General features: G+C 36.9%; 1 non-coding gene across 1 annotated transcript; it reads right to left on the bottom strand.

Moving 5' to 3' along the window:
* Nucleotides 1–1,496: 1,496 nt before the first annotated feature.
* LOC128042157 (small nucleolar RNA R71) lies at nucleotides 1,497–1,602 on the bottom strand. Its single transcript, XR_008197363.1, has one exon. It is a non-coding gene; the product is annotated as a small nucleolar RNA R71 (small nucleolar RNA).
* Between the last annotated feature and the right edge of the window lie 13,940 nt (nucleotides 1,603–15,542).

Below are 15,542 nucleotides of genomic sequence, written 5' to 3' on the forward strand. Positions count from 1 at the left end.
AATACATGTAAAGCTTCTTCTAAACTTTATTCTTTTGAATTATTCTTCATGCTTATTCTTTCTATCAAGTTTATATTGTTTATTAGATCCATGAGAAACTAATCCTTCTATACGGGATTAACGAGTGGAGGTATGATTAATTAACTATTTTGTAGGGGTTCCTCAGCGAATCAACTTTTTAGGAAAGGAAGAACCTAAACCCTAAGCCTGACAGCCCTATGAAGTCATTAAGGTAGAATTAACCCAAATTCGGTATGGCCTATCGTGAACACCTTACCCTGAACCGGTCTAGACTGTGAGATCGAGAGATAAGTAGTTCTTTCCGACTTGTTATTCCAGTAGAAGTTGGAAGATCCTACTGGGATATCATCTAGTTGATTAAACGAGAAAACTTGAAGTGGTAGTTGATTATGACTAACGAAGCGAGCTAATCACCTATGACCAGATTTGATATATTCTACTATTTGATTTCTTGTGTTTTATTTATTTCTTTACTTTCTTTTATTATTATTTTAGTATAGTTTATCAAAACCTTTATTTTTATTCTTCGTAATATAATCCAATTAAAGTACTAATTAGTTCTATTCATGCTTAGGTTGGAATTAATTTAGTGCTCGCCTCCCTTGGGTACGATCCTTAAAGTACTCACCTACTCTGTTGTAACTATATTACAACCTAACTTGTATACTTGCAGATATTGTTTTTTATATCTTTTTGTGCGGGATTTCTACTCTGGACGTTAGTAGATCTGGAGGCGGTCAAGTTGTTGGCATCGTTGCCGAAGTGGCAATGTCACTATATTAATTTTAATTTTTGCATATGAATAGAATAATTAGGAAATTTTTAGATTATAGTTATGATTTATTTTCTTATTTTCTACTAATCTCTTTGGGTTTAGTGCATTGACTTGTCGTAGGGAACACCTATAAAGCTAGTCATAGATCCAGGAAGAATAATTCGAAGGAATTGTCGACAGCTACAGCAATAGCAGAAACAACCAATACAGAATTTGCTACCTACCAGAGGTAATTTACCACCACATGAGAATCCACTGTTCGATGTGGCTAATAATAGCAATTTAGAATATCCACCACCACCACCACAGTTACCCGTAAATATTAACATTGTGCGTGACAAGAAGACTCTGAGGGAATATGCGCTACCAAATTTTGATATGGTTCAAGGGAGTATAACGAGGCCAACCATCACGGCCAATAATTTTGAGATCAAGCCAACTATGATCCAAAATAATTTACAGCTTCAAGGAATGATGACAGAAGACCCGAGTTAGCATTTAAAATGGTTCCTCCAGCTTTGTGATACCTTCAAGTACATTAGGGTCACTGATGATGTTATTCGTCTTCTGTTGTTCCCTTTTTCTTTAATTGATAATGCCTTTTCTTGGTTAGATTTGCAGGTTTTAGGATCAATCATGACATGGGACGAACTCGTAGGGAAATTCCTACAAAAGTTCTTCCCTATTAGGAAGATGGTCCAGCTAAAAAAGGAAATTTCTATGTTTAAATAAGTAGTAGCAGAAAGATTTCACGAAGCATGGGAGGATTTTAATATGCTGATTTAGAAATGCCCACACCACAAATTGCCTGTGTGGTTACGATTGCAAATTTCCTACAATGGGTTGGATGTGCTTTCAACGTCAGGATTAGATGGAGTAGTAGAAGGTGAATTAATAAATAGAACATGCTGGGATGCGTAAAAATTAATAGAAAGTATAGTGATGAACTCCTGCTAGTGGCTAACTAAACGATATACATATGGCCAAAGACTATCTACAGTGAAGGCTATCTAGGAGGATGACAAATATCAGCAATTAGTGGACAGGACCAACCGAACAGAGGCTAAGAAGAATGCACCGTCTATCTGTGGAGGAGACAAACCACTTTTCCACTATATTAACAATCCTACCGAGGATATGAAATACATTAAAAATAGGGGTGGAAATCCCTATTCAAATATATACAATCCCAGATGGAGAGATCACCCGAATCTAATATGGGAGAAAACCAAGGAGGAGGTAATAGTTCTAACCAGGTTAAAAACACTAATTCTTAACCTCCTTATTTACAGAAACCTCAAAAAAGGGCCAACCCAAATGGCCATATTGTATGTGGCCAACGCTTGGATTTAATCAAGGGGAGATGCAGTCAATGAGAATAAACGTGAAGTATGTGCAGTTTGAGTGCACCAATTCAACTAGAACATTGGCTAAGCTTGAAGATCAAATGAGCCAATTGATGGGCATGATGGATGATATAAAAAGACAAATTGGCACAGGTATTCTTAGTAACACTGAAAATAATCCTTGGAGAGAAGGGAAGGAACATGTGAAAGCAATAGTGCTCCAATTGGAAAAAGTACTAAATAGCCTAGAAAGGCCAAGTTAAGAGGTAAATAAGGAGAAAGCTGATGATTTTCAGGAAGAACCTTTATAAGTTTATAGTAAACCTGAACCAAAGGAAGTAGTTGCACCGGCAATTGAGCTAGAGAAAGAAAAATTAAAGATTATACCATTACAAACATATCATTCTCTTCAAGGATAGAAGAGAAGCAAAACATGCTGAAAATGAGTCTGTAAGTTTTCTAAACTTGTTCAAAACGTTAAGTGTCAACCTGCCTTTGATTGTATTAATTAAGATAGTTCCTAAGCATGCTAAATTTTTAAAGGAAATCATGTCTAGGCATAGGAAAATTAAGGCTGGAGAAAAAGTCAACATGAATGCTTCTTGTACTGTTATTATTCTAGACAGGTTCTCCAAACGCTGATAGATTCAGGAAGCTTTACAATTCCCATAGAGATAGAGAGTATTCATTTAAATAGAGCCCTATGCGATTTAGGAGCTAGTATCAATTTAATGCTTCTATCAATATGTGAAAAACTCTGGTTAGGAGACCTCAAGAATACACAAATTACACTACAGTTGGCTAACAGATCTTTAGTACATTCAAAAGGAGTATTGGAAGATGTGTTAGTCAAAGTGCGTAGCTTTATCATTCCGACGAACTTTGTAGTTCTAGACTTTTAAAAAGATCGAGAGATACCAATCTTGTTAGGTAGACCTTTTCTAGTCACTTCAAGGTCCACCATGAATCAGGAAAATAATGAATTAACAATGAAGATCAATGGTGAAACAGAAATTTTTAAATGAGGTCACCAATTGAGTGGAAAAAATAAAAGGGACTTAGGGGAGCATTACAATGAATTATCTATTTCTAACCTTAATAATCTCAAATCAAGGGACGTACTTCCTTTAATCCATGTAGGTCAAAAGAACAGGTTCAAGGAAAGAGATAAACGGAAGAATGTGGAGTAACACAATGGGCGATGGACTAATACTGAAAGAACCAAAGAATCATCCTTATGTGAATTAATGGTACTGTTAGATGAATCAAACAGTAAAACTTGATTATTTAAATTGATATTTAACTCTTTGTAAATTATTGTTTATTTAACTAACTATTTAGTTAACATTTTAATTTTTATCAAATTTATGTTTTATAAAAACCGTAACACTCTAGATTTTGGAAGTTTGGGAAAAACAAAGCCATTGTTGTAACACGGAAACCTCGTGTCGCAACACCAAGGCTAGAGTCGATGAAATTAAAAAAATCATATCGATGTCGCAACACAGACTTTGTGTGTCGCGACACTGAAGCCAATTTACCTAGAAATCCAAATTTCCAATGTGTGTTGCAACAACGAACCCCGGTGTCGTGACAACAATAGACTGACAAGGATGTCGCGACACGAAACCCCTATCTCGCAACATCTCTGTAATTTTTCTGTAGGGTTAACCCCCCATTTGCGCAACCTAGTGAATTAACCCCTAATTATACCCAATTTTAAGCCCAAAAATCTTTATTTTAAAAGTCCAAACTATTGTTAACCATTACTTAAAACCTCTTTAACCTCTAGTTCTTTGAAAATCCTTTAAACTTCTAAAACTCTAAAATTTTTAAAACCTCTAAAATTCTAGACTCACTTTGTGCAAGGATTTGGAGACAGAACAAACAAGATTTCGCAAGGGAATCTGATGAATCTCCATTTAAGGTTAAGGGTTCCTAACTCCTGTTCTTACTGTTTCATTTGAAATCTTTCTTGCTAGTTCTTAGTTATTAAATTAAAAAAATATTCAAAATGCCTCCACAAAAGGTTAGAAGAACTAATGAACCAGAACCTTCGATGGTTTCAAATCCCGCTAATTTTCTGAATCCAAATGTTGAGAAATATTTTGTAGAACTTCAAGGAAAAACTTTTATTCAAGAGAGGGGATTTGAACCATCAATGGTTCTCTATCAGAAGATATGGCATTTAGTTAGATATCATATATGGAAACATTTTTGTACAATCCTAAAATACTCTGTTGTGGTCCGTGTAGTTTAGGAATTTTATGCATATTTATGAGACCAAGAGTCTAAAAAAAGGTGAAGGTCGTACATGGGAATCGATACCTGCGCAAGAGGAAGATTTACGAATTACCCCTTGGGTTGGCTGCAAATTTTATAATGCTCCATTTTATGAAAAAAAAATTTAGAGAAGAAACTAATTTGGAATACTTTCGAGACATAAATATGGATAAAATTATAAGCTTCCTAATAGAGGGGAGAGGTGAATGGAAATGTTGCCCAGGCATTGATAGCCCAACCTCCTTTAATCAAGCAATAATGTTTCCTAAAGAAAAAATGTGGATTCAATTTCTGTGCACTAGAATAGTTCTTGCTTTGAATGTTTCTAATGTCAATACTTTTTGAGCGATTTTTCTTTACATTATTTTGCAAAAAAAAATGCATTGGAACGTGGATATACTGAAATATAAAATGATGCGTTAGTGGCCAAAGAGTGGAAGTGTTCCTCACTTAGTGATGACCTTATTTAAAAGAGCAGGCATTTTGATGGCATCTATAGAGCAATCAATAAAGCCACATCAAAGAAAAATTGGTGACACTCTGTATATATAGTACATTGAGCTACGGGCTAAACAGATTAAAGAGTGGAACAAATGCCAGTAAGAGATGATGGTCGCTCTCATTTCGTCACCAAGAAATGTAAAATTAACAACTCAACAGGAAATTGGCGAGAGTAGTCATCCTAAGCTAGACTGGATGATACACTAGATGGAGGAGTCGGGTCTAATTTTTCAGGAATTCACATGTCAAAACAATATTAGGGTACCCAATTATATGTCAGATATGTTTGGGCTGACACATCCAGAGTAAAAAGAAGAGGAACAAGAGAGTGAAGAAGAAGAATGAGCTGAGGAAGGGAAGGAAGATGATGAGATGGATTTTGAGGAGGATGACTGAACTTTTAATTTTTCTTTTTAAAGATTGTATTATATTTGGGATGATTTTCAGTTTATTTTATTAAGATTAGGAGTAATAGTGCATTAGTAGTTGTTTTGTGTTTAAATTTTCTGTGTAGGAACCCCATATAGAAGAAATACAATGATTTCGAGCTTTCAATGATAAAAGGAGGTAGCACCCACCAATTGCCTATGACACTATCACAATCAATTGGGTAACTTATTTTTTTATATTTTACAGGGCTACACATTGAGGACAATGTGTTATCTAAAGTGTGTGGGGTAATATAGAAAATTTATCTTAAATTTTTATGTTATTTTTTGATTTTTCTTGTCATTTGTGTGCTTGAGCTTTTAGAAATACAAGTGATTGGTTAGAAGCATGTACATAGGTTTATTGTATTCATGGAAAAATTGGCATGATAGTAGGTGATTTTATATTTTTTATTATTAGACTATTAAGTTCTATATATTACACTGTAAATAGACATTAAGCAATTGAATGCACCAAATGATATAGAGAATACAAAGAAACGGGCATGCTAGTATGAATGATAAATTGTTGAATTTATGGTTATTTGGTTGACTAAACTTGTGAATATTGAGATACCTAGGGATGACCTAAGGCATTGTTTGGTATACACCCAGAGCCAAAAATCTAACCTTATTTATTCATCTTTAGTACCTATTTTCAGCTAGAAAACCCTTCCTGATGAACCTCTACACAAGACCCGAGCTAAAAATAATAATTTGTGCTTACCTTTTTCTTTAGTCTTAAACTTCATAATCATAGATGTTTTGCCATACATATTGAGGGTTAAATAGATACATTATGGTGGTTTTGTAAAAATACAGTGATAGGAATTAGTTGAGTATAGTGATAATAGGTTAGCCTAAAAAGTGCAAAATAAAAAAATCAAAAAGGAAAATTACACGAGTAGAAAAAGTATGTGAAAACTGAAGGCATTTTTGAGTGGGGTACTGTGAAAAAGAAAGAAAAGTGACAAAGTCACAACAATAGAAAAACTCATTCATCAATGTAACAAAAACTCATGAGCTAGCTATAGTTACTATATGATACTGAGATTTCCTATAAGAAGATAAAAGGATAGTGAGAGAAGGAGAAATAATGCAATGTTAGATATTTTACCGTTTGTTAGATATTTTACTGTTTGTTAGATATTGTACTGTTTATTTAAACTTGAATTAGTGCATGTTTTATTTTGAACTATGGTTTCCAATCATAGATTTCTACTTTGGTTTGACCGATTAAGTGTTTTTTAAATGACAAATTTTAAATTACTTTAAAGCTGGATTTTCTTAAACTTTTGATGTAGCCTCTAAACTTGGTCTTAACGTCTAGGCCGGGTATGGGGTGTTACATTTAGTTGTATTAGAGCCAGGTTTACAAAACTCGGGCTGTGTTTTCTGGGCTCCTATTTTTTATAATATATGTTTTGAATGAAATATTTATTCGAAAAATTCTGATAATTGATTTTATAAAAAAAAATTGAGTCTCCAGTGCCAAACCTGTAAGTACATCTACTTAGTTATATTGTTTAGTTGGACACATTGTGATGTTTGAACCTATTGGTTAGTTAATAATTTGGTTATGAACTATTATAAGACATTTGACAAAACTTTGAACTGATTTGTGCTCTTCTGACATTGTACATAAATTGATAGAATAGGTTCGTTTGGTAGTCGTAGACGTGGTTCTTATGGACACCAAGGGCACCTGGGAAAAGCTCAAGCAGAATCATCCTCTATGGGTAGTCTGCCAAATTTGGAGACCAGCAAGACTGTAGGCACTCCTACTGCTGAGACTAGGTCTCAGACTCCTACAGTTGGGGACAATGTATTATCGCAGGCTATGCTATGAGTTTTAGAGAGGGTCGCTAGGACGCATTCTGGATCTGGTGGCCGAGCGTCGGTTACTAAAAGACTCGGTCGAATGGTGCTAAGCTATTCAAGGGTGTCACTAGAGTCGCCCCTACAGTGGTCGAGTATTGGTTAGAAGCGAGTGAGCATATTATGAACGATATTGAATGTACTCTTACTCAAAAATTGAGGGGTGTGTGTCTCTGCTCTGAGACGAGGCTTACCAGTGGTGGTTGACAGTTGAATAGTATGCCCAGCCCGAGTAGGTTTCGTAGGATTTCTTCAAGAGCACCTTCTAGAGCAAGTATGTGGGGGCAAATTATATGGAGGCTCGTAGACACGAGTTTGTGAGCTTAATTTAGGGTTCGAGATCTTTGACTGAATATGAGGCCGAGTTTCTGAGATTGAGCAGGTATGCTTGTGGTTTGGTTCTAAATAATTATGAGAGGAGTATTCGGTTTAAAGAGAGACTGAGGTACGACCTTAGACTTTTGAGAGCTTTTCAGAAGAAGCAGGTTTTTGTAGCTTTATTTTATAAGACGAAGATAGCGGAAGAGGTGAAACACACTAAGCGTGAAAGGAGAGACCGGAAGAGAGGTCAGAGTAAGGTTAAGAGGGATTCAGGTACCTCTAGTTCTGTTCAGCGTCTTAAGAAATGGGAGAGGTTTGATGGACCTCCGAAAATCGAGGCACCAATTGTATCGACTAAGATTTAGGTCTGTAGAGACTGTAGGAGATGCCATCTGAGCGAGTGATAGGGGAAGTTGGGGTCTTGTCTTCAGTGTGGATCAATGGAGGACTGTGTTCAGGACTACCCCCAGTGATTTGATCAGGTGTAAGCTTCTGGAGAGGCTCCTGTTCTAGTTCCTATTCCACCGCCAAGAGCCGCTGAGTACCCATCTAGGGGCTATGGTATGGCTAGGGGTGGTAGTGGTTTTGGTAGAGGTCAAAGAGCACCGAGCAGAGGTACGATTTAGACTAAGGCACGATAGCCTGCTTTAGTGTACACGGTGAGGCACCGCGAGGATAGAGACGACGTTGATGTTATAGCGGGTACATTCTTTATTTATATTGTTACATACTTTGATCTAATTGTTATATGGTCTACACATTGATGTGTATTTAGTACTGTATCAGTGAAGTTGGGTATATCTGCTGAATGTACTACTATAGCGATTTATTTAATTAGTCTCTTAGGTCAGTCGGTTCGAGTTGATAAGATATAGAAATAGGTTTCGCTAGAAATTCAAGTTATTGTTTTCAGCTAACCAAATTGAATTGCCGTTTGGTGAGTTCGATCTGATTCTAGGAATGGATTGGCTTGTGGAATATCAGGTCAGTTCAGATTGTGCCTCTAAATGGGTTACCCCAAGATCGGATGAGGATAGTGAGATCATTATGGTTGTTGAGCGTTAAGATAACCTCTCTAATGTGATCTCTGCTCTGTTAGTTGAAAAACTAGTTCAGAAAGGTTGTGAGGAATACTTAGCCTTTGTATCTAATTCTATTTTTGCAAAACTTTATGCTAAGGATGTTCAAAAGGTAAAATACTTTCTAGATATTTTCCTTGAGGAGTTGTCATGTATACCTCCGGATAGGGAGGTTGAGTTTAGCATTGAACTATTACCAGGTACCGCTCCGGTGTACATTGCTCATTATCACATGGCACTGAAGGAACTTATAGAGTTAAAAGCTCAGCTTCAGGAACTTCTCGACCGAGTATGTCCCCGTGGGAAGCACCAGTCCTATTTGTTAAGAAAAAGGACGAAATAATGAGAAAGTGTAAGGATTGTCGTCAGCTGAATACATTAACGGTAAAGAACAAGTATCCGCTTTCGAGGATCGATGACCTATTCGACCAGTTCCACGGGGCATCTGTATTTTCCAAAATCGATCTCCATTCTGGGTACCATCAGCTCAAAGTTAAAGAGACTGATGTTTATAAGACTTCTTCCATGACTCGTTATGCACAGTACGGTTTCCTGGTCATGCCTTTCAGTTTTACAAATGCTTTGGCTGCGTTTACGAATTTGATGAATATAGTATTTCAGCCGTACTTGGATTAGTTTACCGTAGTCTTTATCGACGTTGTTCTGATTTATTCTAAGACTGACAGTGTGCATGACGAGCTCCTTCGGATATTTCTGCAGATACTCCATACGAAACAGTTGTATGCTAATTTTAGCAAGTGTGAGTTCTAGTTGCAGGAGGTCACATTTCTAGGTCATGTTATGTTTGCAGAAAGAATCCGAGTTGATCCTAAGAAAATTGAAGCTGTGATCGAGTGAAAATAGCAAAGAAATGTCTAAAATTTAGAGTTTCTTGGGTTTGGCAGGCTACTAGCGGAGGTGTGTCGAGGGGTTCTCTCTTATTGCAGCTCCCCTGACTAAATTGTTGTGAAAAAACGCACCTTTTATACAGTCTGACGAGCAGCAAGTGAGCTTTGAAAAGCTCAAGTCTGTTCTGACTCAAGTATTTGTTTCTGACTTAGGCATCTAGTCTGGTGTAGCCTGGATCTAGTAGAGAATTTGTTGTCTATAGCAATGCCTCACATGGTTTAGGATGTGTTCTGACGCAGGATGGTAAGGTTGTGGCTTATGCATCTCAATAGCTTAACTCACATAAAGGCAACTATCCCACCCACGACCTTGAGTTGGCTAGAATTGTTTTTGCTCTGAAAATCTGGAGATATTATCTGTATGGTGAGAGGTGTATCATATACACCAACCATAAGAGCCTCAAGTATTTGCTAACACAGAAGGAGTTGAACCTTAGGCAACATAGATGGATTAAGATGCTTAAGGACTACGACTATATGATAGTGTATCATCTTGGTAAGGCCAATGCTGGGGCTGATGCTCTTAGCCGTAGAGCGATGACTGATCTGAGAGAAATGTTTGCTCGTTTAAGTTTGCTTGACGACGATAGTCTTCTAGCTGAGTTACAGGTTAAGCCGGCCTGGGTTGATCAGATTCAAGCTAAACAATTAAGTGATGAGTCTCTAGTTCCTCATTTTCGTCAGATTGAAGTAGGTGAAACTTCTGATTTCGGATTAAACGGTGACGGGTTTGTGTTTTTTAGGGGTCGGATCTGTATGCCCAATGATGTTGAGTTGAGGCAGTCAATTCTACTAGAAGTGCATAGTAACCCTTATGCTATAAACCCCGATAGGAATAAGATGTACAGAGATCTCCAAGAGTTTTGCTGGTGTCCTGGTTTGAAACGGGAGGTAACTATTTTTGTTTCACATTGTCTGACGTGTTAGAAGGTTATGGCTGAGCATCAACTGTCTTCAAGTCTATTACAACCGATTAAGATTCCCCTTTGGAAATGGGAGCGTGCGACCATAGACTTCATTAGTGGATTGCTTGTGACACCCACTAAAAAGGATTCAGTTTGGGTTATTGTTGATCGATTGACTAAATCTGCTCACTTTTTTCGGTCAGGATTGATTATTCGCTTCAAAAATTGGCTAAGTTGTATATCTCCAAAATCGTAGGGTTGCACGGAGTTCCATTTTCGATCATTTCTGATAGAGATCCACATTTTACTTTTTGATTCTAGAAAAAGCTTCACGAGGCTTTGGGTACGCAATTGGATTTCAGTATCACATATCATCCTCAAACCGATGGACAGTTTGAGTGGGTTATTCAGACTCTAGAGGATATGTTATTGAGTTGTGTAATGGACTTTCAAGGAAGTTGGGAGGATTACCTGTCGTCGACTGAGTTTGTGTAAAATAACAGCTTTTAAAGCTAATATTCAGATGGCACCTTACGAGGCTTTGTATAGTCGTAAGTGTTGCACCCCTTGTGCAGGACTGAGTTAGGTAAACGTCAGGTTTTGGGTCCAGAGTTAGTTTTCGAGATTGAGAATACTATTAAATTGATTTGAGAATGCTTCAAGATAGCTTTCGGTCGGCAGAAATCATATCTAGATTTAAAGAGGCAAGATATTGATTATTCTATGAGTGATTAGGTATTTTTGAAAGTTTCACCGTGGAAAAAGGAGGTTATTCTGTTTGGTTGTTATGGCAAGTTGAGCCTAAGGTTCATTGGACCTTACCGTATTTTGAAACGTATCGGACATGTTGCATACTAGCTAGAGTTACCTCGTGAGTTAGATTGGATTAACGATGTGTTCCACGTCTCGATGTTGAGACGGTATCGATCTGACCCTTCTCATATTGTCCCCATTGAGGAGATTCAAGTGAGACCAAATCTGACTTTTAAGGAGGACATGTTCAAAGTCTGGATCGAGATGTCAAGGTCCTAAAGAGAAAAATCATTCCTCTAGTTAAGGTTCTGTGACAGAACCATGGTATCGAGGAAGCAACGTAGGAACTTGAGGATTCGATTCGTCAGCAATATCGACATCTATTTGAGTCAGGTAAATTTTGAGGATCAAAATTCTTTTAGGGGGAGAGAGATGTAAAACCCTAAAATTTGAATGTTTGTCCGCTAACATCTGCCAATAATTAAGTCTCTATATCTATGGTTAAGTGTTCTACTTATATGTTCGGGGTTAAGGGTTTGAGTTTTACTGTTGAAAAGTTTCATTATTATGTTTTAAATTGACTTAATCTTTATCCTTGAACTAATGACTTAAGTTTAATTCTGTGTCAAGAATGAGCCTGCTAGTTCGATGGTTAAGTTTTGTATAGCCTTTGGTCTTGTGTTTGTGTCTCTGCGTAAGTAAAGAGAACATATTTTATGCTACTTAATAAATTTTGTATGTTTTTCTTTTAAAGTTAGTTAGTTTAGTCTTTTTAATCATCGATATTTTTTTTTTGGTTTTACTGCTATTCTTTTTCCCCTCTTTTCTTTTTTTTTCCTTTTTGCTTGCTTCCTTAAATTGTTACTGGTCGGATTAGGAGTTCTACGTTGTTCATTTTTTCGGTTGAAAGGTTATTGCGTAAGTTCTATCGTGTTCTCTTTTATTTTCGAGAAAATTCGTTGTTTTGCTTCTAGGCTAGAAATTACTTTTATTTGTTGAATTCCTATTAATTGTGTGATTGGGGTTTTGCTAAGCTATGGTATTATGGAAAACGTTCCTCCACCGTGCTAGTTCCGTAATTTTCTTTTTCGTGCGAGGTAAACGAGTGATCTTCGAGTCAGAGTTCTATATCAACTTTTTCGACTTGATTTTGAGTTTTTACGCTAATCCTAGTGTTCCGTTGCGAATAATTGCTTAGTTGGCTTTTTGATTGTCATGTTTAGGTTTTGGATTCATTGTGAGTTCTTCTACGTCGAAATCGTATAAGGTGTGTACCGAAAGCCCAATTTTTTGTAATTTTCAAACGCTGAAAAACAAGGCTGTCGTTGCCATACGACCGTATGGCAGACCGTGTAAATCACTGTTCGTTAATTAGAGGAACACAGGCTAGGGACACGGGCATGTATCTAGGCTATGTAACTCACTATTTGTGTTTTGGGTCACACGAGCTAATGACATGGGTGTGTGTCTAGGCCATGAACTCATTATTTTGGATATAGGGTCACACGAGTTAGGGATATAAGCTTGTGTCCAGGCCATGTAAGAGGCTGTGAGTTACATGGGCATGTGTTTAGTTGTGTGTCAGACCGTGTAACTCACTTTTTTGAGCCACACGGCTATGTGCTAGGCCATGTGAACCACACAAGCCAATCACCCATGCCGCGTAAACCCACACAAGCGTGTGGGACAAAATCCTGAAATTTTCTCTAGGGCCGTAAGCATTGTTTGAATAGAGTGTAGGCCTTTCGTAGGGTCCGTATGATCTAAATTATACTGTATAACTTGATTTACAATATTCTGAGGCTGAATAATCAATATTATGTGCGTATATTTGATATGATAATTGTTAAATTACTTGTATTATCTTATTATGAATTGTAATTGAATAATTGTTAAATTACTTGCAGTTTAATGATCTGTCGAATTGAGTGGCTAAGCCACAACTCGGTATTTGATTCTAGCAAATTATCGCATACTGATCTGGCTACTAGTCTGTAATCATTCTGAATTGTGTCATATTGACACTAATTGGTGTATAGGGTTGGATGGGTACTCGATACCCTATATGGTATGTTGGGATGGTTGGAGATGGTGTGTAGCGGATGGGGGTAGGAAACTGCATTTGTATTTGATTTGTTTTGCATCTGTATCTGATATGTTCTGCATCTTATATGAACTATTACGATATCATCTGTTTTTGGTTCTGTATCCGAATTTGGGCAATTACTGTTATATTTATATTATTGTTTGTCTATATATTGTTACACATGTTGAGTATTAAACTCATTTTGTCTGTGAACTACATTGCAGGTAACCCACAGACTTAGAAGGCTTAACGCCTCGGGAGCTCAGTCATCTCTCTTTGTTAGATATTTTATTGTTTGTGTAACACCCCTAACCCATATCCGTCACCAAAACAGGGTTACGGAGCATTACCAAAGTTTACAGATTTAAAAATAGTTTACACATATCATTTACTATTCAGAACCGAAATCAAACATATTCAATCATAATGTCCCTTGAATGGGACCTCAAGACCTAATATATGCTTTAGAAACAAGTCGGGACTAAATCAGGAACTTAGAGAATTTTTCGCAAAATCTCAAAATTTTTCTTAGGTGCAGGGAACACACGCCCGTGTCCCAGGCCATGTGGGCATTCGATGTGAGGCACACGACCGTGTACCAGCCCGTGTCCATGCCCATGTAACTCTCTAACTTGGGTCAAACGGCCAGCCACATGCCCGTGTGTTAGGCCGTGTGGACAATTTAATTTTCGAAAATTAGGTGCAGGGGTCACACGGTCAAGACACACGCCCATGTGCTAGGTCGTGTAACACACACAGCTGAGACACACATCCGTGTCTCTGCCCGTGTGAGCAATTCGAAGCATTCTGTTTCTCAAATTTTAAGATGCAGGTGACACAGGGTTAAACCACACGCTCGTGCGCATGGCCATGTGTTACACACGACTAAGACACACGCCTGTGTCTCTGCCCATATGGACAAAATAAGACCATTTCCTAGCCTTATTTCTCACCCAAATTGCCTTCCACTTACAAAAACACTTAAACATGTTCACCAATCAATTCAAATCATTCAAATTAAGCCAAATTAATGCATTTAGTATGACATAATATCACTTATATGCATATTGGACCTAATGTGCTAACTTAATTTAACCATCAATTTAACGATATGCTTTGCATCACTTAACTATTTCAAACACATACCAAGCCTGATAAAGCTACACACAAATATATATACTTTTACTTCAAAATAAAATGATTACAAGCCATTCCAATGGCTAGTTCCAACCAAAATATTTCTTCTTTATGCTTAACTTAGCTTATACATGCCATTATACCAAAAGTTAGTTTATTTTATATACCGGGAAGTCCAAGGGATAGTGTGATGTGTCTCCGACCAAGTTTCAACCTTTACGAGCTTCTGAGTACTATAAAATAGAGGAAGTAAAACAAAATAAGCATATTATGCTTAGTAAGTTCGTATAACAGAAAATTAACTTACCAATCATTTACATTTAAGATAAGCATACAAAATTCATCCAAAGAAATTTGGCAATTTGCCTAAACACATATAATCTCAAGAAACTTTTTAGTCATGTATTACATGTAAACATCAAGAATCAAGGCTGAGCTCATCATGTAATAACTTTCATATACATATGCTTTTTGTCGAAACCATTTTTTGAAAAACAAAAATTTTAGGTTGTCGACTTTAAAAAAAATGAAAATTGGGAGTCGCCACCAATCTTTTATTAAGGTGTGATTGGGTCACCTAAAGACGACTTTGGTCTACGAATTTAAAAAAAACGGGTTCGGAAGTCAGTTACGTATGAGGAAGGATCAGCACCCCCATTACGCCCAAAAATTGGTACCTAATTAATTAATTAATGTCTTAAGGTCGAAAATTTTAAAAATTTAATCTTTAAAAACTTAAAACATTGCAAATTAAGACCCTTTTTAATTCAGAGAAGCAAAAATGCCACACCCAATACGTTAGGGCACAACATTCTAATTTCCCCCAAAATGAATTTGGTCAGAATATAAAAATTTTAAAAGAGCATCCACTCATCCAAGATTTAAGAAACCACACCCAATACGTTAGAGCACGATCCCTTTAGAATCCCAAACTCGGAATATTTCATTTAATTTAAAAGAACATCCACTTATCCAAGATTTAAGAAATCACACCCAATACGTTAGGGCACAATTCCTTTAGAATCTCAAACTCGGAATATTTCCTTCATGATTTTTTTAAAAAAAATCTTCATTTCGAGAAATCAATGCGCCACATCCAATATGTTAGGACACAACGTGTT

The sequence above is a fragment of the Gossypium raimondii genome, chromosome 6 (assembly GCF_025698545.1).
Source record: "Gossypium raimondii isolate GPD5lz chromosome 6, ASM2569854v1, whole genome shotgun sequence".
Taxonomy (NCBI): Eukaryota; Viridiplantae; Streptophyta; class Magnoliopsida; order Malvales; family Malvaceae; genus Gossypium; species Gossypium raimondii.